Source organism: Sus scrofa, unplaced genomic scaffold (assembly GCF_000003025.6).
Source record: "Sus scrofa isolate TJ Tabasco breed Duroc unplaced genomic scaffold, Sscrofa11.1 Contig988, whole genome shotgun sequence".
Classification (NCBI taxonomy): domain Eukaryota; kingdom Metazoa; phylum Chordata; class Mammalia; order Artiodactyla; family Suidae; genus Sus; species Sus scrofa.
Window position 1 is genome coordinate 24,897 of NW_018085366.1, and position 12,350 is coordinate 37,246.

Here is a 12,350-nt window from a genome sequence, read left to right on the forward strand (position 1 = left end):
GGGGAAACTCATATCACCACTCTTTCCTCCATCATGTCGTATTTTTTTTTTTTTTTTTGGTCTTTTTGCTATTTCTTTGGGCCGCTCCCGTGGCATATGGAGGTTCCCAGGCTAGGGGTTGAATCGGTGCTGTAGCCACTGGCCTACGCCAGAGCCACAGCAATGCAGGATCCGAGCCACGTCTGCGACCTACACCACAGCTCATGGCAACGCCGGATCGTTAACCCACTGAGCAAGGGCAGGGACCAAACCCACAACCTCATGGTTTCTAGTCAGATTCATTAACCACTACGCCACGATGGGAACTCCCATCATGTCGTATTTTTAAAAACCGAGATATTTCATTCCACAGTCTGTGAAAACAGTCTTTGATGAGGTCTTTATTTCTCACTCCCTGGTAAAAATAAATTTAACCATAAAGTTCCTATCTTTACTTACATCTGGTAGTTTTATTTTTTTTGTCTCTTATCTCATATCCCTTCTAAATTCTTTAAGAATGCTGAAGGATGGTTCATGCAACAGATCAGTATATCCCAAACTGTACTTTTTGTTTTGTTTTGTTTTTTGTTTTTTTTAGGACCACATCTGAGGCACATGGAAGTTCCCAGGGTTAGAGGTTGAATCGGAGCTGTAGCTGCCGGGCTACACCACAGTCACAGCAGTGTGGGATCCGAGCTGCATCTGTGACCTACACACAGCTCATGGCAAGGCTGAATCCTTGACCCACTGAGTGAGGCCAGGGATTGAATCTACATCCTCATGGATACTTGTTGGGTTTGTTACCTGCTGAACTACAATGAGAACTCTGAATTTGATATTTTTGTGAGGGCAGGCCAGCTCTTTTGCCCAACTTGTCTCAGTGTGGGTTTGTCTCATATTTCTTCATTTTAAAAGTCAGGCTGTGCATTTTTGGCAGGAATATGACTGAAGTGACATTGTGTCCTGTTTAGAGCAACATGTCAGTAGTCACATACTGTTGGTTTATCTCAACATTGGCGACGTTAATATTGATGACTTGGCTATGGTGATGTCCACCAGGATTTCCTCTGGTAAAGCCTACTACTTTTCATTTTGTAATTAACAAGTAATTTGTGGGGAGATATTTTATTTTTATTTGATTTTTATTTTTGGCTGTGCCTGTAGCATGCTGAAGTTACATATTTCTGGGCTCTCTTTTCTGTTCCATGAACCTATATGTCTGTTTTTGATAATACCATGCTGTTTTGATGACCGTTGCTTTGTAGCATAATCTGAAATCTGAGAGGGTTATACTTATAGCTGTGTTCTTTTTTCTCGAAATTGCTTTGGCAGTTGTATTTCCATTTATTTTGAGTCTGTGTAATTCTTTTGTCAGGTAAAAGGAGTGAATGATGATGGAAAAACTCAATGCAACCACTGAAGGCTACTTTGTCCTACTAGGTTTTTCCAATTGGCCTCGTGTGGAAGTAGTACTCTTTGTGGTTGTCTTGATGTTTTACTTAATGACATTGACAGGCAACCTGTTCGTCATTATCTTATCATACCTGGACTCCCATCTGCACACTCTCATGTACTTCTTCCTCTCAAACCTGTCTTTTCTGGATCTCTACCAGCTTCATCCCCCAGTTGCTGGTCAACCTCTGGGGCCCAGGAAAAGCCATGTCTTATGTAGGTTGCATGGCTCAACTTTACTTTTCCCTTGCACTGGGATCCACAGGATGTGTGCTACTGGTGGTGATGTCCTATGACCGTTATGCAGCTGTATGTAGACCTTTGCGTTATACTGTCCTCATGTACTCTCGTTTCTGCCATCTGTTGGCTGTGGCTTCTTGGGTAAGTGGCGTCACCAACTCGGCACTTCATTCCTCATTTACCTCCTGGGTACCCCTGTGTGGACGTGGCCAAGCGGACCATTTCTTCTGTGAAGTTCCAGCACTGCTGCGACTGTCTTGTGTTGATACAAGACAGCTAATGAGCTGGCCCTCATGGTCAGGAGCTCCGTTTTTGTTGTCATACCTCTCATCCTCATTCTCAGCTCCTCTGGTGCGATTGCCCGTGCTGTGCTGAGGATGCAGTCAACAGCTGGACTTCAGAAAGTCTTTGGGACATGTGGAGCCCATCTTCTGGTTGTGTCCCTGTTTCTCATTCCAGGAATGTTTATATATCTCCAGCCCCCATCAGGAGGTTCTCAAGATCAAGGAGAGTTCATTGCCCTTTTTTATACTGTTGTCCCACCTAGCCTCAACCCTCTAATCTACACTTGAGAAACAAAGAGGTAAGAGGGGCAGTAAAGAGATTAATGGGATGAGAGTAAGCCTGTGTACTTGTGACATGAATAGAATAATATCATATGATACCAGTGACCTTCCAGTCCCACGTTTGTAAAACAAAGAATACAGTATGTGACGCTGAGGCCAATAAAAGTGCATAAAACACCTGTATCTGGCCTGGAAGCCAGAGCTAGTGTCTGTGATTATCTGATGACACATCTGTGCCTGCACTGCTGAGATACACTCAGAAGAGATAACTGAGCATGTGTTTAGGGAATACCCATTCCTGCAGCCACAGGAATGGGTATGAGGGGACATGAACAAAGACTGGAGCCATCTGTCTGTGTTATTCAATCCATGATAGGTTGCATGAGCTTTGGTGTAGGTTGCAGATGTGGCTCGGATCCCACGTTGCTGTGGCTCTGGTGTAGGCCGGTGGCTACAGCTCCGATTCGACCCCTAACCTGGGAACCTCCATATGCTGCCAGAGCGGCCCAAGAATGGCAAAAAGACACACACACACAAAAATTAGATACGGGTCACAGTTGGTTCTTGTTTGGAAGAACATGCCATTCTCCAACCAATAGTTTGCTTAGATTTTGATTGTACCAGAATGCATGCCAGAAAAGTTCCAATGATTCTCGTTTTTCTTACCTGTTAATTTCTTCACTACACAACACTGTTGATTTCTCATCATATTGATTCAGTATCAAGTAACAATAAAATCCTTTATTTGCTTAAAAACATAACTAATTTTTCGATGAAGTTTTAGGTTGAGTATGAGTCCTAGAACTAAGTTTATTTTTGTAACTAAGGTACCTTTCCCTTTTAATGATACAGATTCTGAGCATCAGAGAGCTACTTGTGTTGCTTGAAGTAATCAAGTAGCTTTCCATTCTAGAAATATCAATTGTTTCTTTCTCATAATGATTCTTGCACTGTTTCAGAAGGCATTCCTGGCTGTTTCCATCATGTGCCAAATGTTTACATGTTGTGGTTCGTTATTATATCACTAATTTTCTCTTACTGATTCAGAAGGTTCATGCTTATGCTCTTTAAAAGAAATGTTAAGAAACTTATGCACATATTTTGTCCACCTATTTAATTTATTTTAATATTTAAGAATATATTTTAAGGTTTTTAGGTAAATATTCAAACTCTGTATACTTTTTTTGTTAAACAAGACCCCCAATGAGTTTTTAAGGAAGCAGTAGCATCTCCATAAGTTGAGGCTGATTGTCTCATGAGACTCCTGGTTGGTCTAAGGTTTATTTATTTATTTATTTATTTATTTGAATTGATTGCATTTATTGTTGTACAATGATCATCCCAATCCATTTTTATAGGATTTCCATCCCGTGACCTCAGTGCATCCTCCCATCCCCCAAACTGTCTCCTTACGCAAACCATAAGTTTTTCAAAGTCTGCGAGTCAGTATCTGCTCTGCAAAGAAGTTCACTGTGTCCTTTTTTCAGATTCCACATGTCAGTGAAAGCATTTGATGTTGGTGTCTGATTGTCTGACTGACTTCACTTAGCATGATAATTTCTAGGTCCGTCCATGTTGCTAAAAATGCCAGTATTTCATTCCTTAATGGCCGAGTAATATTCCATTGTGTATATTTACCACATCTTCTTGATCTACTCCTCTGTTGAGGGGCATTTAGGTTGTTTCCATGTCTTGGCTATTGACAATAGTGCTGCAATGGACATTGGGAGGACATGTGTCTTTTTGAGTCATGGTTTTCCCTGGATAGATGCCCAGTGGTCTAAGGTTTAGAGTGTCTCACTCTGAATGCCCAGTGGCAGTATGCTGCCCTCTTAGACATGGCCAATCTAACAGAAAGTGGTGGAATATTTCTTAAGGGACACTGTCATAGGAAATCCACTGATGAATAGTTGCCGTGATGACTAGCTTGAACGAATGGGTTTGTATTATTACTTTATTCACTTCTTAACACCATTAGAATTTTAGTGTGTGCCACCAGAATAGAACTCTTTTTAATACATTTCCACAAACAGTGCCCTTATGGGTGCATTATTAGCCAAGTGTCCCCTTGGTCTAAGAGCATTAGAAAGAACATGAGAAGTAGGACATAGTTTGCAAGAAGACCCTGTGCCATGATCTGGGGAAGTATGAGACAAGAATGATTTGTCAGAGAAACTCCTATATACCTAGTCACTTGTTAAATTATGTCATTTGATGTCTGTGAACTATCACTTGGAAGTGAAAATGCTCCTCACCAGGTTGCCCCAGGCACCCTTTACATCCTTGTTCCTCAGAGTGTAGATGAAAGGGTTGAGTGTAGGAGTCACCACTCCATAGAAGAGAGCCATGAACTTGGGCTGGTCCCTAGAGATGGAGGAAGGGGGCTGAAGGTACATGCTAATGCCTGGACCAAAAAGGAAGAAAACTACAATGAGATGGGAGGAACATGTGCCAAAGGCTTTTTTTCTTCCCTCTGAAGATTTAATCTTAAATACAGCATGTCCAAAAGAAGCATAGGAAGCAAGAATGAAGCATAGTGGCACAGCTAACATGAAAATGCAAACCACAGAGAGCGTGAGCTCATTGGTGCCCTTCTCACCACAGGCTGCCTTTATCAGAAGGGAACCTCACATACCAAGTGATCCAGTGTGTTGTGACCACAGAGTGGTAAGTGTAATGTGACAGTGGCCTCTGAGACAGCGTAGGTCATTCCACTCAGCCACACAGTGGCCACCAATAGGATACAGGTGCACCGATTCATGATGAGGGTGTAGTGCAGCGGCTTGCAGATGGCCACGTAGCGATCGAAAGACATGATAGCCAAAAGCAGACATTCTGTGCCTCCCATTATGTGGAAGAAATAAAGCTGAATGGCACAGCCCAGATAGCTGATTGTCTTCTTCGATCGTCCCAGGTGAAACAGCATCTGAGGGACAATGCTTGTGGTGTAGCACATGTCCAGAAAGGAGAGGTTGGTGAGGAAGAAATACATGGGGCTGTGCAGACGGGAGTCTAAGGTGGACACCAGAATGATGGCTATGTTTCCCATCATGGCCATGGGGTATGTTAGAAGCAGAATAATGAACAGAGGAAGCTCCAGCCAGGGATGATCCGCAAAGCCTAGTAGAATAAACTCTTCTGGATGGCTTTTGTTAATTCGTTCCATTATCTGCAGTTTGCTTCCCCTGTATCAGAGCAGTGGCAGGGAAGGTAGAAAGATTTTGAGAAATGACAAACACAATTGTATATATTGGGAGTATATGCACACAATTAAGCATCCATTCATAGAAGATTGGGTCCAGTCACTTGGGTGGGTGGGGGAGGATAATTAAAAGATGTGACACCAGGGGACTTAATTTCTCCTCATGACCCTACAGCATAAAGACAGCTACCTTAAGCAAGTAACTGAACCTTTCTGAAATGGAATCTAGTACTCTGTGTGATAAAGATGACAATAAGCATGTCCTTGGGCTCTGGTAAGGATTGAATGCCAAGCAGAAGTGACTGTGTTTCAGATGCTCCAAAGTAATGTTCTTTCATCCCTTGGTTTGCAGAAATACCAGCTAAGTTTATTGGTTCCTACCTTCAGGTGCCTGATGAAGTAGATGTGGCTGGGTCTTAGGAATCAGATAGGTCTTTTTCAGAATCCCTGCTGCAAGGCCTTACTGAAATGTTAAGAAGAGTGGAAGGGTGGAGTTAGCTCTAGCACAAGGAGGAGGTGGAGAGAACCTAGCCCTATCCCTTAGTTGTCATCTAGATAGGCTTGTCCAGATGCAGGTTGAATTATTATATCATCCCCATGGGGACTAAGAAGGCTTTTACAATTTAAATCCATCTTGGTCATTTAGAATTGAGCAAGAAACTTAAACCCTTAGATGACAGCTTGCTGAAGTATAAACTGAGAGACTTTAGCTATAAATTATGTTTCCCCCAACTCAAACATTTGTTGTTGGATGTCCCTTTCCTTGCATAACTACTTTGTTGAAACCAGGCCGTTGATTGTTCATGTCAGAATTCATTATGTATCTTGTAGGAGTTTTTCTTTATCCCGGGGGCTTATCTTGTTTTTAGGTAAGGCCTTGGCCTGTTATCAACAGCTTACTTACTTATATGTAGCTACAAATACGACATTTATGTCCAGGGAACTGGAACAGGAGGAAAGTATTTCCACTGAGGACCAGAGAGTCATTGGTTTAGAGGCAGCAGATTACATTTGGAGGCTGGCAAAGCACAGTTTTCACATACTCTGTTTCTCTGAGTCCTCAAGGCCATCGTGTGAGGTGTCACATCGAACTCCCCTGGGCTAAGATATTATTTTGATTCCAAAATAACCCTAGGTCTGTTGTGCACAGTGAGATAATATCATAACAATTCCAAATAATCCTTAATGAGCCCTGTGTGCCAAACACTACAGTAAACGTTTCAGACCCATGAATCATCTAGTACCTATTCCCAAACCTTATGACAAAGGAAATGTTAGTATCTGAATTGTAAGATACTGTTAATCATTCATCCCAGTTGTCTGCTAATGACTAGGGAGGTTTTAAAGATCAAAAAGCCATGAATTCCTTAAATGAGGTACTGAGATGATGAGAGTATAAATCCAGTTTTCAAGGTTCCGTAGATGTATAGCTAAGCTCTAAAATTCTATGCTCGAACTCTGATCTTTTCCATGTCATTCTCCTGGTATTTCATTACTTTCAATTCTGTGATATCATGACATTTTGTCCAATTTTTGATCTACTTCCAATAATATTCCATCAGGACATCAGGGCCTCTTTATCTCTGAATTTTTTTTCCTTTTGTCCTTGCCCCTAGGCATGCAGACATTCAGAGATCAAAGCTGAGCCACAGCAGTGCCCTAAGCCACAGGAGTGACAATGCTGGATTCTTAGCAGATAGGCCTCCAGGGAGCTCCTGTCTGGGAATGCTTCAAGTCCTTTGTCTCTCCATCTCCACTAAGGTTTTTCATTCTAGCGTATCCTTTTTTTTTTTTTTTTTTGCCACACCCATGGCATGTGGAACTTCCCAGGCCAGGGATTCAACCCATACTGCAGTTTTGGCCTTTGCCACATCTGCAGCAATGTGGGATCCTGAAGCTGCTGTGCCACAAGGGAACTTCTCTAGTGTATCTTTTTGTACATCATTTTTCATCACACAGCATTTTATTTATATTGACGGGGACTTTTAAGTTATGTGTAGGAAAATGTTATAGAAGAAAGGAGAGATTTTTATCTGACTTCAAAATGTCTGGATAAAACATGTGGACAGGTCAACCCATCAGATTTCTACTGCATATTTTAAAAGTTGACATGATTGGATGAAGGCTACACATTTCATTCAGGTATTTAATACCTTTCAGGAATAGTGTTTATTCAAATTTACATGCTTTTAAGATGGGTTTAAGTGATAGACTGAGAGACTCTGATTACAAAGAAAAATCTATTGCTTTCTATAGGCAGCAAACTAGTTATTTCCAAAGTTTAGAGAAGACTTCCAGAAATGAAATGCTGTCTGGTTTCCCTATGTATATTTGGTAACTGATGTACACACATTCCAACCTTCGCTAAGAAAGGGTAGTTTTTAAAACAAGTATCTTTTTACTTACCTTATGTTGATAACTATAGTTTAAGCAAATGGAATTATGAAGGAACACATTTGAATTTTTCCAACTGGCCTAGGACAGAGAAATCTGTAGTACACAGACGAATATTTAAGAATGATATTCAGAAGTGTTATTCCATTCGACACAATGCTGCCCCAAAGAAGAAAGCCCATATTAGGAAGATGACAGTAGGTAATATCAAGAGTGCTTTGCATGTGTGCAGTCTATTATATCCCGGAGACTCTTGGGCATTATTTTCAGACAGCCCGTTAATGCTTATCCCAGATGAGTTAGCAGACAAATTCCTTTGGGACAGAGTTCTCCATGTAAATGCTTCTGGTGTACAATTAGTTATCTACTGAATTGAGGTTGTTAGATATGTTTTAGAATAAACTCATTTGATTTCTCAAAACACTGGAAACTGATTTTACTTGATTATTTTATTCACTTATTATCTTTGTAATGTTTCTTTTATTGGCAATGATTTTTTAAATTGAAACATCATTGACATCCAACAATACATTATTTTTCAGGTGTAGAGTGTAATGCTTTGACCTTCATATACATTGCTAAATGATCACAGTACATTAACCATCAGTCGCTATACAAAGTTACAATTTTTTCTTTGTGCAGAGATCTTTAAGACTTATTTTCTTAGCGGTTTTTCAGATCTGCAATAGTGACTGTATCACATCAAACCTGTACCACAGAAGTGACCTGAACCACTGCAGCGACAATGCCAGATCCTTAACCTGCCACCTCACAAGGGAACTCCAGGGTTCTCTGTTTTGTTACATGGATCTATGTGTCTGTTTTTGCTTGTTTGTTTTTAGGGCCACACCTATGGCATATGGAAGTTCCCAGGCTAGGGGTTGAATCGGAGCTGCAACTGCTGGCTTATGCCACAGCCGTAGCACTGCTGGATCTGAGCTGTGTCTGCGACCTATACCACAGCTCACGGCAGTGCCCCTGAGTGAGGCCAGGGATTGAACCCACATCCTCATGGATACTAAGTCAGACTTGTTACTGTTGATCCACAATGGGAACTCCTATGTGTCTGTTTTTATGCCAGTATCATAGTGTTTTGTTTACGACTGCTTTGTAGTATTGATTAAAATCAGGGAGCATGATGCCTCTTGCTTTGCCCTTAAGATTCATTTGGCTATTCAGGATATTTTGTGTTTCATACAAAGATTTAAAATTACTCATTCTAGTTCTGTGAAAAATGCCATTGGAATTTGATAAGGATTTCATTGAATCTGTAATTGCTTTGGGTAATATTGATATTTAATTCTTGCAGCTCATGAGAGTGGAATATATTTTCATTTATTTGTGTGTTCTTTAGTTTCTTTTGTCAGTGTCTTATAGTTTTCAGTGGACCGGTCTTTCTTCATTTCTAGGTATTTTATTCTTTTTGAGGCGATTGTATATGGGATTCTTTATGTCTGTTTCTGATCATATTTGGAGAATAATTTTAAATAGGGTTCATTTAGACCAAAGCTAGTTTGAGTAAAAGGATGTGGAGACATTCACGTGAATTTCTTGCATATCTTATTTTGTTCAACTTGTAGAATATTTCCAATAAGATATAATATTTCTGGCCGTACCTAATAAATAAAGGGACACAAAAATAAGTTGAAGAGAGAAGAAAAAACCGGAAGTGGTCTTTCTGGGAGGAAGAATAAAATGACATTAAAAATCCTTTAAAATATTTAATGATTTTCAGAGTTCCCGTCTTGGCTCAGCAGAAACGAATCTGCTTAGCATCCATGAGGATGCAGGTTCAATGCCTGGCCTCACTCAGTGGGTTAAGAATCTGGCGTTGCTGTGAGTTGTGGCATAGGCCATCAGCTACAGCTCTGATTCGACCCCTAGGGTGCGGCCCTAAAATAAAAAGACAAAAATAAATAAATATTAAAAAAAATTTAATGATTTTCTGATATGAAGACTGATAGCTTCTCTCTCTTTCTCACACACAAACCCATAACATCCCACATAATAATAGTCGATTTGTATACATACATTAAGATTTAAAAGTTACACATACAATCCGTGAGTACATTATCCGAAAAGCAAATTCAAATGTACTGAATAATAGGTACAAATAGATATGTCTCCCTTTGAACATCCTCTTTCCATGGCCCATAATTTCACTATCTTTTCCCTAAAGTAAACTACTAGTATCACATGAGTGTGTATTGTTCCACTTTACAAGTGTGATGGACATTCGCTGAGAATATCCACTTGCATAAGAGAAATGCAAATCAAAACTACCATGAGATATCACCTCACACCAGTCAGAATGGCCATCATTAATAAATCCACAAATAACAAGTGCTGGAGGGGCTGTGGAGAAAAGGGAACCCTCCTGCACTGTTGGTGGGAATGTAAACTGGTACAGCCACCAAGGAGAACAGTTTGGAGATACCTTAGAAATCTATACATAGAACTTCCATATGACCCACTCTTGGGCATCTATCTGGACAAAACTCTCCTTAAAAGAGGAACGTGCACCCGCATGTTCATTGCAGCACTAGTCACAATATCCAAGACATGGAAACAACCCAAATGTCCATCGACAGAGGATTGGATTCGGAAGATGTGGTATATATACACAATGGAATACTACTCAGCCATAAAAAAGAATGACATAATGCCATTTGCAGCAACATGGATGGAACTAGCGAATCTCATCCTGAGTGACATGAGCCAGAAAGACAAAGGCAAATACCATATGATATCACTTATAACTGGAATCTAACATCCAGCACAAATGAACATCTCCTCAGAAAAGAAAATCATGGACTTGGAGAAGAGACTTGTGGCTGCCTGATGGGAGGGGGGAGGGAGTGGTAGGGATTGGGAGCTTGGGCTCATCAGACACAATTTAGAATAGATTTACAAGGAGATCCTGCTGAATAGCATTGAGAACTTTGTCTAGATAGTCATGTTGCAACAGAAGAAAGGGTGGGGGAAAAATGTAATTGTAATGTATACATGTAAGGATAACCTGACCGCCTTGCTGTACAGTGGGAAAAACAAAACAAAACAAAACAAAAAAAACAAGTGTGATGGATATTTTTCACTGTCTTTCCTCCCTCGCCCAGATCCACTCTTTATCCCACTATGTATGTTGAACTCTCTGCTCTACTCAAAAGTCTGAATCAAAGGAGTCCTTGATATGTGGCTTCTGTCTGGATTCAGCCAATGGGGGTCACGAGTTGAGGATTAGAGAAAGAGAGAACAGCTAGTTTGGTTTATTTTCCCTTGGCTCCCTCTCAGCTGGGACACATGAGGTGGCCTGTATTGCTCAGGCAAAAGTCATAGCTCTTGGAGATAGCTGTGTATTACAGTTTCTTTTTTTCTGGTTTCCAGTACCACTTCCCCACTTTGTTGCTTCAGGCCTTGGGTGTGTGACAGACTTCCATTGTGGCTAGTTCCAGGGTAGTGCATGTACAGTACCCATATAGACACCCCTTGTAGGGGTTCTAAATCCTTCTCACACCTTTGATCAATATTTCCTTTTTTCAGCTTCCCTCATTTTCCCAGGTGGGTGTGCCATCTATTATAGCTGATATAAGTCTCCATTTACAAACAGACCAGCATCATTCCATGCTTCAGAACTTTTGAATTGCCATTTCTTCTACCTAAAATGCTCTTCTCTTGACTTCATCATGGCTAGCTCCTTCCTGTCTTTCAGTTTTGAGCTTAAACACCCCTTCTAAGAAGGGATACCCAATGTGAATTTACTTCTTAGTCTCTCTATAGCATAATCTTTTAAGTTTCATCAAAAGATTATTTTCCAAGTTATTTTACATTCTGATTCCCTCTGAAAGATGTAAATTTTATGACAATAGTAACTAAAAAATTACAATGGAATCATCTTATGCATATTATTATTTCACTTGATTTTTACACACACAGACTTTCTCATGGTGGAGAAATTGACAAACCGATACTTAAAACATTTTTCTTTCTTTCTTTCTTTCTTTCTTTTTTTTTTTTTTTTTTTTTTTTTGTCTTTTCTAGGGTCGCACCCGCCCACATGGAGGTTCCCAGGCTAGGGGTCTAATTGGAGCTATTGCTGCCGGCCTACACCACAGCCGTGGCAACGCCGGATGCCTAACCCACTGAGCAAGGCCAGGAATCGAACCTGCAACCTCATGGTTCCTAGTCAGATTCGTTAACCACTGAGCCATGACGGGAACTCCCATTTTTCTTTTTTCTACAAAATGCTATCTGATATACTTTTGCTGCATTTTCTATGTTTTGGCATGTTGTTTCTGTTTTGATTATTCTCAAAGTATTTGGTTATTTCCCTTGAAATTTCCTTTGATTTATTATTTAGAAGTACATTGTTTAATTTCTACATGCCCATATGTTTGTCAATATTTTTGTTACTTATTCTAATTTCATTCAGTCATGTTTAGAGGATATACTTTCAGTCATTTTAATTTTTTTAAGGGCTGCATCTATGGCATATGGAAATCTCCAGGCTAGGGATCGAA

At 40.3% G+C, this 12,350-nt stretch overlaps 2 pseudogenes; one reads left to right on the plus strand and one right to left on the minus strand.

The window, feature by feature from the left end:
* Nucleotides 1–1,043: 1,043 nt before the first annotated feature.
* Nucleotides 1,044–2,503, plus strand: LOC110259196 (annotated as a pseudogene).
* Nucleotides 2,504–3,965: 1,462 nt separating this feature from the next.
* On the minus strand, nucleotides 3,966–5,403 carry LOC110259198 (annotated as a pseudogene).
* Between the last annotated feature and the right edge of the window lie 6,947 nt (nucleotides 5,404–12,350).